The sequence below is a fragment of the Leuresthes tenuis genome, unplaced genomic scaffold (assembly GCF_036924035.1).
Source record: "Leuresthes tenuis unplaced genomic scaffold, fLeuTen1.0.hap1 SCAF_4, whole genome shotgun sequence".
In the NCBI taxonomy this organism is placed as follows: Eukaryota; Metazoa; Chordata; class Actinopteri; order Atheriniformes; family Atherinopsidae; genus Leuresthes; species Leuresthes tenuis.
Window position 1 is genome coordinate 13715741 of NW_027325358.1, and position 22514 is coordinate 13738254.

The 22514-nt window shown below is 39.0% G+C and overlaps 1 pseudogene; it reads right to left on the reverse strand.

Annotated features, from left to right (window-relative positions):
* Window positions 1–517: 517 nt before the first annotated feature.
* Window positions 518–16456, reverse strand: LOC140305712 (zinc finger protein GLIS2-like; annotated as a pseudogene).
* Window positions 16457–22514: the final 6058 nt, after the last annotated feature.

Here is a 22514-nt window from a genome sequence, read left to right on the forward strand (position 1 = left end):
ATTTTCCAGACTTTCCTTTACATTTCTGCACAGAAACTATTCAGTGAAAAGTGTAGGGAATATAAAATCTTCAGATTGCGGTCTTCAGTCAGCAGAGGTGTGCTGTCACTGACCTCGAGCTGGTAGCTCTCCAAGCTTCTCATTGAAAGTGAAATAAGTAAATGGTCGTTTTTTTTTTTTTTTTTTTGCTTAGCAGACTTTTGTTCTTGTTTTCTTCTTTTCATTGCTGTTACTCCCAACCAGGACTTGGTTAATAACGGATCAAAGAGTTTGGGTGAAACAGACAAGACTTAGAGAGAACTCAGACGGAATTCAAATGTAAAGTTAAGAAGGTCTTTCACAAAGAAACAAAATTGCTCATATTACAGACAATCCTATAAAAAATGTTGCAATAAATAATAAACAAAAAGAAAAAAATCTGCCATAAGAGCTGAAAATATCAATTTTACCCACACACTAGCACACACACACACTCAGATGTCAAATACAATGGCCGGTAGAAGAGGTTGATTTTCCTCTCATGTGTTTATTGACAAAACGTCAAAGTCATACCAACAATACTGATGTCTGTGAAGAGGTGCTGTGGCCTTGATGTACAAATAACATCCGTTGTCAAGTTGTTAACAGACTTTAAAATGTTACAAAAAGTACACTTACACACTTTACACTTGCATACATATTTTTCATATACTGTGTGATACATTTCAGTTGAAATACAAGGCACTTCAACATCTCTGAAATACTGGTTAGGATAAGTCAATGTGCAAACAAGAATACAAGTGAAATCAACACAGATACTGGTCACATGTGGCCATTGTCAAACACTTACCATTCAAAAATAACCCAGACTGCTTTTTAAGCCTCTGGAGGTCTTAGACAAAGTTTTAGTTCTGCCGGTGCCATAAATCACTTGCTTTATATGCCAGAAATAATAATAATGATAATAATAAATCTACACATTCAGTACAGTAACTTAAACAAAACAACTATTATTTTACCAGCACAACCTGAGCAATTTGACTAGGTGTGCTATTGTAAGTCCAAAAGCATTATCAAAATTTCTTACATACAGTAACATGCAACAATGCAAATGGGTTTCATCAGACTTGTTGTCAACAAAATAAGAAATCAGTTTTTTTGTCACTTTGACAGACCCCAGAAGGTTAGCTATAATTTGACTCCTTTTGTACCGTATTTGCATTGTAACATCAATCTGAAGCAAATGTGTACTAATACACACCTTTGTCTACCTGTCTGTTCCTGCTTGAAGTCTGTTCTCACTCATTACTCATCAAGGCAGGGCTGATCCAGTTGAGATCATTGTCTATGGATGATTAGCTAAGATTAAGCAAGTATAAACTGCAAACAAAAGAGTAAACTTTAGCCCTACTTTTTTGTTCTTCTTGCGACTTGAAAATCACATGGTCAGCCACACAGCTGTGTGGATTCTTATCCGTCATCACACGTTATAATATTGTAAATGTAGTGATTAAAATCTAAGTCAATCTTCGCTAAAATAAACAACAGAGCCGCACTAAGATCACTCTTCCACTAATAAATGAGTGAGCTTACTACGTCATAATCTGTCATGTACGACAGCCTTTGGTTTTCCTCAAGGGGGCTCATTACTTTGTTTCCTGTTGGCTTGGAAATTGAGCAGAGTGTATCACTTACTGTATCACATACATCAGTTGGTGAACAGAAATCTCATTTACATGGCAAAACTATATCCAAAACAATGTGCAAAATTCTTTTACATTTTTCTTTTCAAACTCATAAATATCTTGTAAACAGTTTTATTTTAAATACCTTTTTCTTTTGACATCAATAATTGGTGGGAGGGGGTGTCAAATGTTCACACCTTAACAAACTCTTAACTTTGCAAGAAAGAAAAATATGTAGATAACAAAGGTAGACCTTTACAAAGTCTACAGTGTGTACTTCATTGTCAAATTACATTGTGTGTGGACTCAATGCTCCCCAAAATTGCTGTACCCCATCTTATCAGATGAAAAAAAAAAAAATTTGTGTCACACAGCAATCAGTGGGGGTTGTCAAGCATAAAAACTGGTCATAAACTGGTCTGGCGAATGTATTACTGGTAAATATCTACTGAAAAATATTTGGAAAATCACGGTGTAAATTTAAAAAATGGCATATTAACAGGCCATTTAATTTAAAACACACATTTTGTTTTCTATTCGAGCAAAATGCCATGCCATGGGTCCTGCTAAGCTGTAGCAGTGCTTTGAGCTAAATGCTACCATTATATTAACACAGAATGTGTAAAAGAAGAAGTTGTGCCTAATGTGACTTCAACTGTTGGTCTGTGGACTGCCAATCTGAAGCTTTTTAATTTAGTATTTGGCTGATGACATCTTGGTCATCCAAAACCAGAAGAAAGCAAAAGTAACGAGTGCCAATAAGTTGATGCTTCAGACCTACACCTCTTCTGAGGTCTTCTATGTGCATACTCAATTATGTAACTTTGTCCAAAAGGGTCACCAGCACACTGAGCAGAAGGACTAGACTCTCCGATTGCACTGGTACAATTAACTCTCACTGGCTTGACATTTCAGACCAGGTACCTAAGCTCAACCTGTTTACAGAACACAAATGAAAATAGTAAAAACACAGACACTCCCAGGTTGCGTGCACTGCTAACAGTACCTTTTAACTGACAACAGCTGGTTTGAGAAAGAGTGGCCTTGAAGGAAGAACCACCCAAGACAATGAATCACTTTGTCTGGGCCCTACCCCTGCAGATAGGTTCAAAGCTTTTCCCTCCTCTCCTTCCTCCTCTTCCTGCTCGTCCTCTGGCTCCTTTCCTGTCATTTGCCCCAGACTTCCCACAGCTCCTACTCTTACCATTGAGGCGGCTGAGAGTCCAAAGTGTAACAGTGTTGAGTCTGAAAGGCCAATTGGCCTTATGCTGCCTCCTCCCATGAAGAGTGGTGCCGTGTGATGGTTTAGGGCTCGGGCGTGACAGAGAGCAGAGAGTGGCAAAGAGCTCCCAAGACCCCCAAGGAGAGCTGCAGCAGCCCCGGGGATGATGACGTGTGTCCCTCCTACAGAGGGTAGTTCACTGGCACTCCGGTGCCCAGGGAAGCCCAACCCTATCCCCTGCCTGCTGGAGGTACCTTGCTCCTGGGCAACAAAGTGCCCATGAGCCTTGATGTGCTTGCGTAATGAGCTGGGATCTGTGTAGCGCTTCAGGCAGCCTGCCATCTTGCAGTAGTAAGGCTTGTCCACGTAGTGGGTGCGAGTGTGCTTGAAGCGGTCGCTAGAATTGGAGTAGCGTTTGCTGCAGCCTTCATATGGGCAAATGTAGGGTTTTTCCCCTAGAGAAAAAGACAAAAAGTGACGTCAGAAAAAAACTGACACAAGTTAACAAAGGAAATAAAAACAGTGGGAGGAAAATTTGAATAATTTACACAGGACAAAGCCATAGAAGGTTGATTTTCATTGATGCTAACATTGGGTCTCATTCACCGATATCTTCTTAAGCAAGTTGTTCTTAAGAAGTTTCTTAAGAAAACTCTACATCAGATTCATGAACCTGTTCTCAGACAAGCGAGAATTGTTGTATCTTTGCTCCTTTGAGATTGATGAATGACAAATGTCAATTAAAAGGGTGTGCCAGCTGTCCCTAATTTACATAAGTAAATGCTCCAAAATGCTCATAAAAGGACATGAGACCAAAGGGGCGTGTGCAAACACATCCTTTTAAGATCCCTATAGTGTGCTCGATTGCAGAGCGATTACCTGCATTCATCTGATTAAATAAAACCTCCTGGTGAGTCTGAGGTTTGGTCAGTGATGTTATTAACAAGAGGAGCAGGGCATATCCTTGATCTCCTAATGAAACAAATCATAATAAAAAGGCACTGTTGTAGAAAATCTTGATCATTAAATTATATGTACCAATGAGCCATGCGTCACCAGCTGCTCCTTGTTCGAGGCGCATGCCCACAGAGCTGTTCTGTAAGATGAAGGAGTTGTGTGCTCCTCCTGGGAACTGCCCTCACTTGGTGGTTCTGGGAGTTGCAAATGAGTTGGATATTTATGGAGCGATATTGCTTGCGGTTGAGGTATGGGTATGAATCTGGCGAGGGGGCTTTAACACACACATGTTGCAGTCCATTGCACCGATGGTGTTAGGAAGACCAGCAATAGAATGATATCCCCTCTTGATTGTGACTTTATGTATTATGATGATTTATTGCATCCACGACTGGCAGAAACCACAGCTGATGGATGGCTGTGATATGCCCACCTTGTCTCCCAGCTTAAAGACTTACAAAATGAGTTTTCTCATGGCTCTGTTTGCCCCCGACATTGGGGTAATTTGATCAGAGTCGGTGGGTAAATTGCACCAACTGGGAGTGAACTGAAAATCTGATTAAATCTGAATCAAAAGGGAAATTATAAAGATGAATAAATTTTCTTTTACAAATAATCCTATTCATTGTCATAAAGCTAACTAAGCACAAATCAGCCTTTAATTAGTTGCATATTTTCTCACAGTATGTTGAAACCTTGTTGGTTTGTTTCATTTCTGTAGTTTGTTTCATTATTGTTGCTGATTTGACATAGCAACACATTTCAGCAACACAGACTAGCCATGGATTTATCAACAGGGGACATGGGTCAGGGTCATAGAATCCAACTTGCACGAACCTCAGTAAGACAGAGAGACAATTAGCCAGGCAGATTAGACATAAGAAACCAAGCAAACCTCTCTGCTGCTTCACTCTCTCCACTTCTAAATAGTGTAGCAGGAGGGTTGAAGGTTAACAAAAGGCAAGCATGTTGGCCATTTTGCTCACAATGGGGATGGTATCCCTCCGCACTACCCTCAAATCTCCTAATAGTTGTGTGTCTCCTCAATTAAAGCAATTTCCTCAAGACATCAAACAAGTTTATTCACACTGAGCTAACAACTAATTATCGACTGAATAAAAAGTCATCCGTCTATGAGGATGGAATTCCATTCCCAATTTAATCAGATTGCGCAAGCTACACCGAACTTGCCAATATGTATACAAGAATTATCACGTACGAGATTTATCACCAGCAGAAATAAGATAGACTTGTATTGACTGACCAATGAAACCAAAGTCACTGAGAAATATGAGGCCTGTCACTGTAGTAGAACATGTAATTGGCAGCTGATGAGATTCAGATGGACAGAGAGATGAAAGAAAAGAAATCCTCAAATGATTAATTGCAGCTCACCACACACACACAAAAAAAAAACTTTAAAAGGCTACCTGCTGTTTAAATAACACAACAGAGAATAATTATTTGCACAAACTGGGTGTATACTAGTTACCAGGAAAGATTTACTTGTTCCGTGTCACACAGATCCTGTTGCACTATTGCTGACTTTTCAAGGAGTGGTAACTGATTCAGCAAGTACCTATTTGATAGAGCTTAAATCAACAAAGATGCCATGAACATTTAAGCACAATGAAAAGACAAACACAGGCTAATGTTTGTCATAAATGTCATGGTTACTTAGTTTTAAGAATCCTGCTTGTCCAGAGAAAAAAAAAACAAAGAAATGTTCTGTTTGCCCTTTTTTCCCCTTTTAAGTTTCAAATGTGCATGATGTATGAATGAGAGGCAGAAAAAGATGTTTGCCTTTTTTAAAAAATGTAGAGATTTAAAGAAATCTAAATATGTGCACACCACTGCACTCACAGCACATTGTGAACAATGGCATGTTGGACTGTTTGTTTGGAAGATGGCAAGCAATTATCCACTGCACATGACAGAAAGCCCTGAAAATTTAACTCAGGGGGTTGCTGTTTAATAAAGATTGATCAGATCTGTGGTTGCCGTTTGATGATCTGATGTCCTCATCTCTCAGGTGTTTTAATGAAAATGTTTAAACACTCACAGGTAGAATATGCAGTTGCTCTTCAATGGAAATCCCTAATTATCTGTTCAATGCCTAAAAGAGGCAACCCTACATTTAAATGCCATAAATATTATTTAGGTCATTGTTTAACTTTTTGGGGGTTTTTTTGTGATTATGTAGCAGACAATTGATGTTATCTGTAATAAAATTAAGTAGGAATCACGTGTAGACACAGTGGCTTCCTAGAATACATGTGAAGCAGAACACATTTGTACTACTTGAAGGTGTTGAAATGGGTTGCACTGACTCTCAAAGGAGTTTTTTTTTTTGTTCAAGCTGATTTATTCCCTCTTGGTTGTGTGCAGCCAGCAAGTTTGACCTGTGGATTTTTATGCATGTTTATTTTATTTATTTATTTTCATTTATTTCTTTTTAGTTTATTATGTCGTGGACAGTTCCAATTAATTAAGTGCACCAAAAACAGTAAAAAGGGCAAACAAGCAAACATCACGCGTTGACAGACAGCAACCATGATCACGATGCTAATAACACAAGGCCATAAGTTAGTGTGTGCAGGTGTAATTGTCGGCAAACCATATTTTTAGTGGGGCTGTAAAAGTGTGTTAAGTATGAGAATTTGAGATTTGAGTCAATAAATTCATCAGTAAACAAATAACTATGACGTCATTTATATCCTGGAGGGAGTGACACTATGTGTGATAATGACTATCAATGTGTGAACCTAATATCTCTGGGGATAAAAAGATGTTCTTTCCCCATCATTCACATATTCTGTTGCGGGTTAACATCGCTGTTCCAACTTTGTGTCATACCAGTTATCCGCACCTGAATAAGCCTAAAGTTAATGTTTGTTTAACACTTAATCACTTAGATTATCTCATTTCCGATTGGGAGATTAACAAAGAATTGATAATAAACGTGGTCTGTCTGAACTATTTCTATTGGAGCCCCACAAGGCTCTGTAACTTCCCCTGTGTTCTTCACACTTAGGGTGACCAGATGTCCCGCTTTGTGCGGAACAGTCACGCGTTTTCATTACTTTTCAAATATCCCGCAAATTCATACGTTTTCCCGCACTTTTATTGACAAACTCCAGTTTTGAAATGCGGGTTCTATAATTTGGCATTTATCAAATGGCTGTGTGGAGAAAGCAGTGAGGGCTGTCATCAGGGGACGGGGCGGGCTGTTTGATCATGTCAATGAAATGGGAACGCGGACGCAGGTTAAGGGCGCGCCCACCAACAAAAGAACAATGCAAATCAGGTCAGAACGCCATTGGCATGCAGCACGAGACATGGACGGAAAAGGAGGAAAGCACGACTCGTACAACTAAGGAAAGAAAATGCAGCTACAACAAAGACTGGGAAACTATCTACCCCTGAAACCAGTGCAAGGCGAGTCTGGTAAAGTTAGAGAAAATACAGGAAAGCCGTATCCTTATTAAAGCACTATAATTGAAAGAACAATTGTAGTCGTGACTGTCTATTCTATCAGGGCTCACACGCATTTCAACAAGTTCTCACGCTCACACATGGTATTTCTCACGCTGAAAAAAATATAATATAATAAAATAAAATATAATAACATTTCTGTGGCGCGCCGCTATCGCTATGGAAACGGCAGGAAACAAGCACATCTCCCATGAGTCTGAGCAGAGCAACACTAACAACAACACAAATAATAATAATATTCCAATGGGGGGGGGGGGGGGGGGGTAGCATTCTCACTCTTGCCTTCATTCAAAACTTGAGAGCCCTGATTCTATTTTAGTCAGTTGTGTTAAGTTGAGAGGCAATGTGAAATAGTATGAAATCTCCATGCTAACTATATTTTCTTACGTGAGATAACTTGGGAAAGTTGCATTTAAATAAGATATATTTGTTAAGTTTTTATTTGCAGTCTGTTATGTGCCGCTGAATCAACCAGATGGCAAACCATAGTAATGTACAAGCTAAGGGGCAGAATAGAGATGTTTATTTTAGACTACCTCCATGTCTTTGTCTCACATCTGGTGAATTGGAATCTGGTCACCCTATTCACACAGTACAAAGATAACTACAAGAATTTAAATCCATAAATAACCAACATTAAATACTCTGATAATAAGTCATTATGGACACTGCTAATAATGAAGAGAGCTTTTAGGGTTCAAATGTAAGTTTATAATCAGATATAGTGTTATAATTGGCTTTGTTCTTAGAAATTATGTATTAATATTCTGTATTTTTCTAAATAAGCCATGTTCCTATTTTGTACTTTTCCACTCTGCTCATAGTATGCAATGTATGTCCTTGAATGATCCAAGACTTTATGATGGAATAACGGGATTAAATAACTGGGTCATATAAAGCGTCTCTATCAGGTCAGATAGGTCTGGTACATTAGATACACGTCTAAAACAACACTCACTCACACACAAGTTATTGATCACATCCAAAGAACATGACGAACACGGTGGTTGGCCTGCTCATGTCACTAAAAACTGGCCAATTATACTCAGTCGCGTGTAAGTACAACCTACAAGGTGAACATAAATAAACATAAATGTTACAGGATATCGGGGCTCAGGCTGACGGATTTCCTGCGAGAGCTCTGTCACTCCGAGTCCAGCGCTGCCATACTTTACATGTGACCACTAATAAATACTTTGTTTAACTTAAGACTTCTCCAGCTTGTTCTTGGACTTCCAATGAAAGAATTGGGCTAACAATAGCAACAAATAATTTGTTTCTCCAGAAACTCTAGGTCCAATGTACAGTTTTAATAGCTTTTTAACATTAATTATTGACAACAACAAAACAGTCACTTGACCTCTTATCTACACTTCTTAATAATTAAAATATGAATATGAGGATTTTGCATCTACTCATCCACTATTTTCTATTTGTACATCCAGTGTTAGAAACAGTTGTGTTTATACCTCTAGAATAAACAAAGGCTGACAAATCCCATCAGTACAGTAATGTCAGCTGCAAAAGTTCAAGCCATTGTAACATTGCGCTAAGAGCCAATAAAAAGGGCTGAAGGGAGGAAGCAGCTAGCTGAGCCTTGAAGCCCCAGGTTTCCTGTTATTGTCACAAATTAAACGGGTATAGAAATTGTAGAATGCTATGTTAGCTGGCAAACTTTACTCTTTAAGATCACTTTTCAGCAGCTGAGATCTGCTTGTGAAAATACTTGTTGCATTTTCTGGGCTCATTTCAAGTTTTGTCGCTCAGTGGTGTGTTTTAATAGGCCTTGACTGGAGGTCTGTGACCAAAAGGTAGAAACCATATCAGGCCTTGGATACTGATATGGTGGAGGTAGTCAATTTTCTAAAGAGAAAAAGAATGTAATATGAAACGTTTCCTGTTAAAGCTGTGTGATGAAGTCTTGAATGGTGAACTCACCTGTGTGAGAGCGGGTGTGAATCTTCAGGTTTTCCAGGCGTGAGAAGCTCTTGTTACAGGTGGGACAATGGTGCGGCTTCTCATTGGTGTGTGTGCGGATGTGAATGAGCATTTTGTACCTATGAAACAAACCCGAGAACAATGACACACACCATAAGCTTAGTTACATAGTTAGAGGTTTGAATGTGGATTAACATACAGGGCTACTAAACCGAAACGGTGGACTATTACCCGAGACTACCAGGATAGAGCTTTTACTGAAATAAATTAACATACTCTTAGGTTCAGCTCTTTGTACTGTAAAGTAGATGTTTTCTTCATGTTGGATTGTGTGCATAAATCAGTTATGTTTTTTGTTTAACATCCACTTTTCTTAATAAAAACACTGAATTCTTTCAAAGGCAGGAGCCAGTCAGTCTGCAAGGTGTAAACAAAAGGGGAGAGTTTACAGAACTCCCTAAAGGGACATTACACGAATTCAAGGACTCAAGGAACTTTATTGTCATTCCAGCTCACATTTACATGTTTATGGTTCGAAATTAGGACTCAGGCCCCGGTTTAAGAAGCCTATTAAATATAGATATAAAATAAGTATAAAAATCAAGTACTTAAGAGCTAAATAGCTTATTATGAAGTCTCTAGATTTTTTAGTGATTGTGTGCACACAGTACCTGGCGTTGAACCCCCTTCCGTTTCGAGCACAGCCTTCCCACTGGCAGCAGTACCCAGAATCCTTCTCTGGCTTGACGTGGAAGTCGTTGATGTGATCGACCAAATCCTGCAGCGAGTCGAACAGCAGGTGGCACTGGAGAACAGACACAGAGAGAACTGAAACCACTGAATTAAACTACATGAATACAATGACTAACTTTACTGTTTATTGAACTTCACACATAACGCTTTTCTTTTGATCAAAGTTTTTACAGTCCATCATTTTTCACTTCATAATCTCACTGAACAGTAAATCAGAACAAAGGCTGTTGTTAATGAGCCTTTGATTTGATTAACTACACTTAAAACAAAATGGTAGAGATGATAAAAAGAGGACACATATCTCAACTCCTAACATTCACTGTCCACCAGTGAAGCCCTGCCCTTCTTAATTCCTCACAGCCAACATGAGGGTTTTAACAATTACTGTATATCATTTTGCGTCACTTGAATTTTGTTCTTTGAAATGTCAATGTATAAATGATGCGACATACACCAACAAGTAAAGCAAGTAACACCGCTCATCTTATGATATGTTGGGAAGGTCTGTTGTAAAAGAGCTTTACAAAATAACGTGAGGTGTTCATCTGCCCTCGAAACTCTGCATAACAGGAATGTGAGCATGCAGACACATGATATGATGACAAAAAAAAACAACCTTTACAAGTGTGACTATGCTGGTGTAGTTCATTGACAATAGAACATTTGTTTTCCTTACAGCTCAGTGCCATAATAAAGGACTCCCATGTCTCCTTAGTTTCAAACAGGATCATAATCACGCAAATGCTTGAATATGTACAGAGCCTTCATTTTTCAGTCTTATTACAGGTGCTACTTATTCCAAACAATGAGTTATTCACATTTAAATATCTAGATTTATTTAATCCAGCATACGATGCAAATATAATTTACAAAAATAATATTATAATAATTATAAATAATAATTCACAATAAAAAAATGAATAATAATATTCACTGCAGCTCCTGTTTCTAATGAAATTGTCTCTTTTTCTTTAACTGTGTTTCTTTGCCCTAACCCTCCACCTAGTGGTCAATGGAAAAGCTGCAACCTTTTTCCACAAACACTCATTTTCTCAGAGCAGAAATGAAATGTTGGTGTTGGATCATAAGCTTTACAGTTTATGGGTTGGATGCCTGACAGGTCGTTTACAGATCTTCTCTCCAAAATAACTCTAAACTTTAACTAACTTGTGACAGAAAGCAACATTCAAGCAAAAACTTGTCCAGCATTTTGAAAAAAAAACATTGAACCTTCATAACTGTATTTACCTTCATCCAACGGCAGGCCAGCTGTCCATCAATGGAGGGCTCAGGGGAAACTGGCTTCTCTTTATGGTGACTAATGATCATGGAAGACGGGAAGCTGTAGCCCCTTGGTGGGCTTCTAAGTGGGAGATAAAACGGGTAGACGTGTTGGGAAGCTCCACCTTCAACACCCCAATGATGAGCCACTTCCTAAAAGAGAGGAGGATGAAGAGATGAGTTTCAGAGGTCACAGCCAGATAATCCAGCACTACGGTCATATCAGATCATTCAGAGAGTGATTCTGCATAGGAAAGAAAACTATCAGTGACGTGAACTTTAGCCTAAATATCAACAGAGATGAATAAAAATGTTTGAAGTTGTACCAGTTTGTACTTTTTTTAGTAAAAAGGTTAATTTTAGCAAATACATTACTATGGAGTGTGGAACTTTGACTGCGGAATACATTCAGTAAAGGAGGATCGGGATTTATGTCAGACACAGGGTTGTTTAAAACTCAAACATTTCCAGAAGTTACAGAGAACAACACGCGTTTGGATGTAAATCTACTAGCTTTTTGCATGAAAAACAAATTAAGTTTACAGCTCAAAGTTATACCTGAACGGCAGGAAAAGAGGCAAAACTACATGCAACTCCTTTACATCTCAGCTTTTACCTTTCTGAAAAGAAGAATAACTTATGACTGGTAACAGGAGAAGATGATAGAATAAAAAGGGATGGATTATTCTGTGGAATCTATGGTCTCGCGTTGTATCTGATGGCTGTCAATGTTGTCAGACCTTAGACCTATTTTAAACCTGTTGATTTACTGAAAATTGTTTCGATACTGGACTGTGAATTCTGGGGATATACTGATACCAATTTTAAAGTTAATAATATGGCTGATGAGCAATACTGATTGTTTTTGTCATTTATTTTCCCTTTAATGTTGTCAGGCAAATAATAAGATGTGCAGGATCAACTAAATAACAGTTTTATTGTGTTTCAGCCTATCATCACAATATCTTTGAATGAGGACTAATTCTTTCATACCAACCGGTAATATATCCTTTAATATAAAAAGATCTACTGTGTAAAAAATAACAACTTTCTAGTACTTACATTTCCCAGCAAAATTTGCACTAAATTAAATGTAACACAACCAGACCACATCAGATAAATATTGGTCAGCCGTCAGTTGAGGTTATGCTATTTGGTCATTTAGTAGAATATTGGCCAATATTAGTCAGATACATCTTTGCATCCCTATTTAATACCATGTAGCTTGACCTAGCACTGTCTTTACTAAAAAAGAAAAAAAAAAGTTACAGATAAATTGCTCAAATTCACATATCCTCATTCACACTAGTCAGTAAGTGAGTTAGTACAGACAAAAAGTGTCTAAAATATATCTTTAAACCTGATAAAGGTGTCAGGGCAACGTTTAAGGACTGTGACAATTTTAGAAAAAGGGGACTTTGAGAGCTAAATGAATCATCTTGATCGAGATTGAGATTTAAAGTGTGTGTTTGATGTTTTGCCTTATAAGCAAGGCTGGAATTCGATTTAGACTGTCTCTGTATGGCTGTGAGCAGACAAATTAGATTCACTCCCAGGATCCCAATTCAATTCAGCCCTGAAGAAGAGTGAGCACATTCAGTCACAATTAGTCCCTGGCTGGATTACTCTGAGAAGACTGTGGTCACGCAGATTTACCAGATTAACTGATTACATGATGACACACCTACAGAGAGGTAGGTGCATTTTATGAAACAGCTTAATCTTACTATCCCATTTAACATGAGTCGTGACATGATGGCGAAAGGCTGGGTGAGGTTGAGGTGGCAGTGATGCACCAGTAAGGAAATATGAGGACAGTTTGACACACATTAGGGGAATGATTTGATATCTTTAGAAACATACCCATCTCTTTTCTTGCTGTGAGTTAGATTTGACACTCTGTAGTGTAAATACAAAGCTATGGTATAGCCTGCAGTCAATTACCTCATACTGTATAATGTTCATTGTGAGTTTTACAGGTGCTACACAGCAGGCTGCTCTTTCTCCTGCTTTTAGTCTTTGCAGTACACTAAGTCAACCAGCTGTGTGATGTAACTTTGGCATCAATTTATAGAGTAGGTTAAGGCAAAGGCCTGTTAATCCGTTGTGCTTTGCATGCATGACTTCAAATCTCATTCTTGTAGGCTTTGCACGTCAAGTTGTGTGTTCATTTTTGTTAGCATTCGGCTGGACAGTGTAGTGGTAAGATTGCCACCTTTCATGTGGGTGACCGCGGTTTGAATCCTGAATGAAAGGTACTACCTCCAGTCGGGGTCCTTAGTCAAGACCCCCTTGCGCTACCTGCCAACTGGAATATGTATGGAAGTCGCTTTGGATAAAAGCATCTGCCATATGCATAAACACATAAACTGGGGTTGTCCTTCAGTTGGAAACTTGCTGGTCCCACCCTGAACTTCTTCAGTCTAAATGCCAAAATATTCTTGGGCAAGATAATGAACTGCACATTGTCACCACTTCTTCACTTCTTCACTAAAAGCATCTGCTGAATCAATGTGATGTAATCATTTATCACATTCTTTGCAAAAAAGGTACAAAGGTTCAAAACGTGTCAACCATACCTTTATTTTGGGATAGCAAAATTAAGGTATTAAGGTTTTCTAATTTTATAGTCTTCAAACTAATTCTCTAAAATGATCATTGATCATAATTTTATCAAAGCGTGTCACTGGATTTTATTAGTTAATGTAAGCCCACATTGTCGGCCCTGAACATTTCCGGTTGTCATGCCAACTGACTGAACTGAAATTCCAAAGCAGATGCTTGATTTTGCAAATGTGAAATGATGCAAGTTTATGATTTACAAATAATGACTCACTTTCCTAACATTTTGCCTTGTTTTACTCCTCGAAACAAACGTCTCACTATCCCTGCAACAGTCGACTACCATCAGTGCAATCTGCGTGAACAGTACTCACAAACTTCTATAAACAATATGTAGGCCTCTTTTTCACAAGACCTTTGAACCAGACAGATAGGTGATAAAACTTTATGCTTCATGGAATCACATGGTGCAATGGGAATTAAACATTTAGAGTCAAAGATCAAAATCCTGTCTAAAATGACAAGCAACTGTTGTATTTCCACACCAACTGCAGACTGTTGCAGATTGGAAAAGTAGCTCAGTGTCAGTGTAATCTAACTGTGTCGACTCACCCGGGAGAAGAGATGTGGTTGAGGGCTGCTGCTGCTGTGAGGGGACTCCAGGGGTGAGGAGGGAGAGGGGGGAGGAGGGGGAGGAGGAAGATGGGGACAGGGAAGAGGCATGGCGGGAGGAGGGTGACAGGCTGAGGTCCATAGCTGGAGGAGTGAAGCAGGACCCGGGTTGTTCTTGAGAGGAAGACTGGGAATCTAGATTGAAGATTAGAGTGAAAAACGTGATGATGTTACTTTTCGTTTCATTAGGTTAGTGTTCTCCGGAAGCTGTTCTGATATTCTTCCATCATTCTTGCATTTAGTGCATCAAGTGCATCCTTTTTGCTTTAATTGTCCTTCAAATGTGTGTTGTTCAAATATTTCCTTTCTCCGGTGTTTTTATACTCTCCTTTTCTCTCTTAAATACATCTATCTTAAATACATTGACAGTTACTTCCAATGCTGTCACATTTTGCAAACTTCCTTACATTTACATTGTAATGAAGTTCAGTAAGAATGGCATTTCTGCTACCAGTCTATCCCAACCTCCCATAAATGTAATATAAGATCGTTTTATATATATATTCGCAACTTTTATTTTAAAAAAGATAAGAACTGAAATCTCTAAATAACCAAAGCACTCGAACCTTTGATTCAGTATTTTGAAATTTCCCTCAGCAGCCAATACAGCTTTGAGTCCTCTTGCGTAGGTCTCTCTGGACTTTGAAAACACGGATATGGCCAGTTTGTGACATTCTGGAAGCTGCTCTCCTGTTACTAATGCTGAGAAGCCCCCATTTAGCATGATGCTGCCACCAGTAGGATTCATACAGTATAAAATGAAGAGTTGCTTAGATGGTCGACTATCTGGCAGGTTCTCACATGGCTGCAGAGAGCTTCAGACGCCTGTTAGAGCACTGGATTATAAATCAACTTTATCAATTAATTGGAATTGTGGTTTAAAATGTTTTTTTTTCTTTTTTTAAAGAAAACTCGATTTTCTCTCTTACTTCCCTCAGAACTGTGTACAAAGGTGGAGGCACTTTTATTACTATTCCTAATTTGGTTTGAAGGTACATTCTGCCCATGTCAGATATTTGTGCATTTTTCTAAGGTACGTTTTTAAAATAGGGAAAGTATACCTTGGTGTGTCTGCAGTGTATATTATGGGAGGAACTGTACAAGAGGCAATAGCAGGTCATTTAAGTATTCACAGAAGGAAAGGGTGCAAGAAAAGGTTTTTCAAATTATATTAGCTATGGGATTAACTTTTTTTTTAACTGGAGATGTACACTCAACACTAACATAGCATCACATCATGAAGTAAAAATATTGCGCATCTACCAGACACAGAAGAAAATCGCTGAAAGGGGAAATTATCTGGGAATGTAGCAACACATGCTGTAAAGAAGAAGACTGACATAAACACAACTGTGAGACATTTCTCAGTACATAAACTAAGTCAAGTATGGAGTCAAACTGTTCATTCTGTCTGTGTAGGCTGTGGTTTTCCTTGGGGTCACTTCATGTCAGTGTCACGCTCCTCTAGTTATGGGCAACACTGACTAATCTGGGGACAATCTATGTCTGTTTGAGAAGAGAAAAGGCCTTCCATTTATCGGATTTACAATATTAGGTTACTGGGAAAGTGAGAACAGAGAATCAACTTATTACACTATTGAATTATCATGGTGATGGGCTTAATCTAAGCAACATGGCATTATCACTGCCATGTGTGAATCTGAGTAGACCTTGTCCATATGTCAGCAGCTAACAACACTATGTTTCCTGGTTAACTCTTACCTGGCGAGGGGGGAGGTGATGGAAAGGTTGTACACTGTAGCCGCGGTCGTGTGGCGCTCAGAGGGCCACAGATTAAGGAGGAGCAAGACCTCTTTCCTAATATCACAGGACCACCTGTTCGTCCGGAGGGAAGCTTTAAGTCCAGCGGCTCGTCCAGTGACAGCATAGTGGCTGCTTCTTATTACCCACCTGAGAAGACAACAACAAGTTAACCAACCGAGTAAATCAGTGTCTGGTTCAATATAAGGAAAAATATCAGAAACAAAACACATTATAGCATCACAACACAACCAACAGTTTCATGCAAAATATGTTCAGCTAGTTTTTAAAGCGAGTGATAAAAAGTGTGATATCTTAATTCAACTTGTACTATTTTTTTCAGCCCAGTCTCACAGGAAACTGTACAACAGGTACGTTGGGCCATATATCCAAAAAGCGTCACTCTAAGGACGTCTTTGACTAAGCAATATCTTTGCAATATCACAGTTTTTGTGTAGTCATTTTATAATTTCTGTTTTGCAATTTCTTTTTCACATTCAGGTGTGAGATGGCATCCGAATATAATTGATTTTGATGTTGTCATGATCTTGGATTATCATTTATTTCCTGTTTTGTTTTCTAATTATTTTGTGCACCTCTGTTAGTTTCTTCTTCTTGTGTTGTTTTTGCTCCACATCCATGTCCTGCTAGTTCATAACCCCTCCATACACTCTTCACTTGATTCTTTCTGCTTATTTTCTCACATTACTAATCATAGTCAAACGCTTGAAATTATTCTTTATGCTTTTAGTTTCAAATATGATGTATATCTTGCTCACTCCTGGTTTTAGCCTTTTGCCCACCCTTGAACATTCCTGTTGTACCTGGTTGTTTGGACTGCTTAGACTTTAATTTTTGTCTTTTTGTTTTCTTTTTATGTTTGGACTTATCTGTCTGTGTCTTGCATTTTTGTCCTCCCAATGGCTCACTGTTTAAGATAAATGGAAAATCCTATTCTAGTGCAAGGCTAACCAACTGGTACAATTTATTTATTTATTTTTCTTGTTTTTCTACATAAGAAAACATGAAAACCTAAAAAATAAAGCAACTAAACTCATTTAACATACTAGGTTAACGCTCACTAGTTTAATCAGACAGGTTATTTAAGGATTTTGGAGATTTTTAAGACTAAAAATTGAATATCCTCTGGCTTGACGAATGTACTCAGTGCAAAGTGCACCTCTTACTCCTTCTTCTCTCTCCCTCTGACAGGGTTCCACAGGCCTTACGTGGGTGTTAACTGCTATAGGAGTTATTTCCCTGACCCCACAGTGAGGTGAGGCTGTTCTGATTCACAAATCAAATCATATGTCTGGCTACCAGCTATCAAAACAACTTTGAGAAGTGGAACGTTGACCAGTCAGGGGATGACAATGTTTTTGTACCCCTTCTCAACTGGTATCGGTGCTGAAAGGGTCAGTCAGACCTCTTAGTCTAATTATGTTTCATTGTCAAACTGGGCAACATGAGGTTGGTTTTTGTTGCGTTAGAGACAACCTCACTGTGTTAAACAGCATGCAGCTTCCAATTTTCTTAACTAGGAGCTACTACCCATCTAAAATTATACCACACTCTCAAGAGTGGATGTTCAAAAAGTTTAGATATACAAATAGTATTTTAAAATAATTCTACAATCATCTAAATTCAATGTATTGTCCTAGTACACATATTCTTAATACGCTTAAAATGTAGCACTGTTTGCTCCACTGCTGGCATTTTCAGCTGTAGCTCAGTTTCTGAAAGGATAAAAAAAAAAAACTCAAGAGAAGTCACCTGGTGTTGGTTTGTTTCTGTGTTCCTCTGCATTTCGGTGGTCGGATTTTACAGTGGTGTTTTACGTCTGATGGTTTGACACAGTGGATGAGGCATGAGACAAAAAGCTATCCCAGTCTGTGACTCATCTCATGTGTTCTTGTTAGACTAAATGACTCAAGACCCAGATATCTGCTTCAAAGAGAAAGTCTCACTGAATGAAACCAAAGAGAGGAAAATCTGCAGTGAAGTGGACAAAACCTGCTGCTGGGAAACTCTCGACAGCTGCTGGGAAAAGTTGACACAAAACCCGAGAGGTTTCACACTTAAGAGCTGCCCTGCAAACCCACAGTCATGTTTACTTTGATATCGTTTCTGCAAGTCTAGCAACCACCGTTTTTGACCTTACACATTTAGTCTTTACAAGAACACAGGCGATGTTTTCAGGACTGAAAATCAAAATGTGGCAGCTAGCACAAGGCCAGGGTTGACAGAGCACAGTTTTGTCAAAAAGCTCCGATCACTTAACATCTGTTTCGTTAGCAATCTGATTAAAGTTATTTCCTCTGTTATGTACTGTGAGGATGTTGCACTTTGCTACTTGGGAGCAGATAACATAAAGCTGAAACAGAACTAAAAAGTATAGTTTCACCTTTTGCAAAAGTAAATTCACGACTTTCCTTTAGAAGAGATTATCAAGAGATCAAACCCGAGTAAATATCATCAAAAACTGAGAACACATGCATGGCTATTGAATGAACTCCAGCAAAGAGGTTTAGTACATGTAGCCTCTTTAAGTAACCTTATAATTGAGCCTATTGTCTTGTTGAAATACTTTATAATGTCCCTCTGTGTTGATGTGACTCATATACTTAGTTTTATCTGTTAAGTCAGTTTTCATCTGATGTTTCGTTTTGTAGCGAGCTCCATATTGAGGGCATTTTGTCTTATCAGGCATTGCTTGTTATCTTGTTGTGGAGCAACATCTCGCTGTAATCAAATTACTTGGTGCTAACACAGGGATTGTCATTAACCCAGCAGCCAACTGCACTCTTGGTGCATCAGCTATTCAGGACTTCTCTATTTGTGAGCTTTTAAGGATACTGGGGGACAAGTAGGAGTGTGGTTTCGGAGAAGGCCTATGACCATGTCTGATGAGGTGTTGTCAGGGAGTATAGGGAATTCTACCTGCTGCTATGCCCCATCTGATCCACATATAAAACGAACAAGAGTTTGCTTTGCATTGCCTGCAGTATGTCAGACCCATTCCCACAGGTGGGGTTGGTCTACATTAGGCATGGCTTTTGTCAACAATTCTATTCATAAATTCAAGGCAGGACTCAAATGTACACATTTCAGGCATCAATGGTCTCGCTTCTCATTCACTCTCAACAAGGTGTTGCAGGACTGAATTCTGTGTCCTTTGCTTCACTTTGCATGTGTAACTTACGGTGTAATATTGAGAATATTTCAACTTCTCAAGCAGAAGCCAAGGTGTTGGCCAATGAAATTGCCCGATTAACCTTAATCCTTAATCCTTAATCCTATAAAAAAATAAGTATTTTTGTTTGCTTCAATCCAAAACATTGGGCACGCCCACCATCGAGCATTAAAACAACATATCCACGTGAATTTTACCTCATGAACAGATTTTCTAAGTGCAGCCAAGAAGCTTCATTAAGGGGTAACCTCCAGCACAGTTTGCATCCAAGAGTGAATCGACAGATGACAATTAGCACTTCTATGTCTCCACATTTTTCTCAGCGGCACCAAGAAGCTTATGCCTTACACATCCATGTCCTTCTTTGCTTCTTTCTCCAAACACCTCTCAGCCACTCATATTTCCATTTCTTTGAGGCAATAACAATTAGATCAACATCTTTTTCTTTTTCAAACTTGATCGGAGAGACACTTTATGGTAAATATACCAAAAAATTCAAAAGTAATGGCATAACATATACTTTCTTCTATCCTTTCTTACCTCAGCCAAGTGGAAGAGATGGTTAAGGTAGTTCCAAATTGTCTAAAAAAATTAAAATTGCTTTACCAATTTGGTAGGGCAGGGTTATTAGCATCATGTTTTGTGGGGTTTTGGGTACAGGTTTGGACTTTGTCTTGTGGTTTTTAAGTCTCTTAATGTCATGCTGTGGTAATATGTTCTAGTTTACTCAAGTTTATCTGGGTGTCAGTGTTATTATTGCTTTGCTTTACTCCTGTTCGGTGTCCTGTTTCCATATTCTGTGTCCTCTGGTTTTTTCATTTCCTGTGTTATTCTGTAGAATCTGATCCTAGTTCACTTCACTTGTTTGCTTTTAGCTTTACTAGTCACCCTTGGTTTCTCTTGGTGAATACTTTCACCTGTTGTTCATTTGTCATTTGTCCCTTTGTTTATAATCAGCACAGGTTTCTTTGTGACTCCTTTTCTAGTTAAGTTTTGGATTTGAGTTTTGAGTGTTGAACTGTGTATTTTCTTCTCCCTGCACCTGCAGTGTCCCTCAGTTTCTCCTGTTCAGTTGACCTTCATCCTGCCTCTTCCTGAGCTCCTGCATTTTGGGTCCTCCTCTACCTCACAAGGGTTAAGGCTTAAGCTGGTTCTGCCTAAAAGAAAACAGTGATTCCTCATATGAAACCACATTTGGACTTTTACTGAACATTAAAAACAGACTGAAGAGAGGGAGCACTTGCTGGAAACAGGTGGGAATGTGATGTCAGCAGCCCATGTTGATGGCAGAATAACCACTCACAGCTGTTTAGCAAACAAAACAAATCACAGAGGACTAGAAGCCCTCCAGCAGATCCAATTTACCACACACATACATGGATTTTCCTTAATGACAAGTAACAAAAGCAAAAGTAAAAAAAGAACCATGCCTACTGGAGAGTAAAATCTCATAACACCACCATTGCTTACTGTAAGTTTTCTGGCTTTATAAGTGTGACAACATTGTTGCTTTCAAGAGTAGCATGACGCACCATGTCAGTTCTACATTACACACAGCAAGGTGCTGTTCTGGGTACATTGGTGCAAGACTCCCACTTGACTCCAACACATGTCTGAAAACACAAACAGGATATAGGTATAGCTTTTATTAACTAATCTCCAACAAGAAGGTGAATCTAGTTTTATTCAGCCAAAAGACAAACCTATCTTGCAAAAGTTTTATTTTTTACTTAAAACCTTGCACCCAAAACTGTTTTTCAGACATCTGTTTTTCTGGACAGTAGTTTTCTCTCAGTGTTTGCCTGTGGGGGAACTCTTAAATGGCGCCAGACGTGGGTTGCAAGTAGTTTTGTGACACAACTGCAAAACCTCAATTGGGTGTCTCACTGTATAGCTCTTTAATGACATCTGGCAGTGAGTGCATCCTTTATTTACTTTCACTGGCTGGATTCAAACCGGCAACCTTCCAGCTACATGTACACCTCTTTAACTTCTAAACTCGCTGTCGCCACAAATTCTTCCACAATCACTGACACAATTCCCCGACATAATATAAGGCAGAGGCTAAACCACAATGAAGTCAGTGTTTAGGTCTTGCTGCTGGCCTGCCAGCTACCTCACCGCACTGGTTTCTCATTCCACGGCAACCTCGCTAACTTCTCTCACACACGCTCCCATACATGCAGCTATTTGGAGGAATTGTGAAGGCACGGACATACAGGACCTTATGTATCCAGGCACACATGCAAACTAGGGTCACACCAGCAAACATCAACTTGAGTCCTAACCCTGCAGCAGCTCCTCCCCTTTTTTTTTCCTCAATGACCTGTGATTTGGCAACATGCCCAGACCCTCTTATGGATCCCCCCCTGCCTAACAAAACACATACTTTGACTATTTACAGTCTTGCACTCAAACATATGTGCTTGTGCATGAGAGTGTGCACATGGGCGTGCACATACAGTCACACAGAGTGCATTTTCCAAGCAGATGTTAAGAGTAGGACTTCTTCACTCGAAGAGAGTCACAAACAATTGTCCTTTTATACTTGTAAGAGCCGCTAATGACTGTTTATCTCGAGTTGCATCTCTGAAGAAGTGACAATTAGCAAAATTGTCTTCTTAAGTCAGAAACGTCCTCATTACAATGTTTTCAAGTGAATTAAGGGCAATACAAAGTCAGTACTCTCACAGTAAATATATTGCCCTGTAGATGTGGCCACACCCGTATTCTTAAAACTGTGTTTTTTTAGCAGTATTCAAAACTACACAAATGACCATGAGTCCCCATTGAAATACAGTGTGTTACTGAGCACTGGAGACTTTCATACAGTGGTGCTAATAAACTTAAAACACGCATGATGCCACCAAATCACTCTTGACAGACTCACATACACAAAGTTAAAGTGCATTTTTTACCCCCCAGGTACAACGTACAGAAACACACACATACACACACACACCATGGAGTCTTTCCTCCTCTCACAGGAAACATTTGCTTCCATGGTGCCCTGATC